Here is a 293-nt window from a genome sequence, read left to right as displayed (position 1 = left end):
TGTATAAAACATATTAAATCATTAATAATATTTAATAATAATAATAATCATATTAAATTATATTAGCTTACAAATTAAATTCATGCAATGAAAGCAGAAGAAAGATAATTACGCCAGTTAGACGTCATCCACATTCAGATGAAGAAAATCATTTGAAAAAATAAAAATTTTGATTTCACTAAAATGAACTCGACAGCCTTGCAGAACGTATCACATAACAAAATACTTCAGCGCCGCGCTAATTATGTTCCTTTAATTTCTGAACTCATGAATTTCAGACAAAAAATAAGGAC

The sequence above is a fragment of the Teleopsis dalmanni genome, chromosome 2 (genome assembly GCF_002237135.1).
Source record: "Teleopsis dalmanni isolate 2A chromosome 2, ASM223713v2, whole genome shotgun sequence".
In the NCBI taxonomy this organism is placed as follows: Eukaryota; Metazoa; Arthropoda; class Insecta; order Diptera; family Diopsidae; genus Teleopsis; species Teleopsis dalmanni.
Note: the sequence above shows the minus strand (reverse complement) of the source record.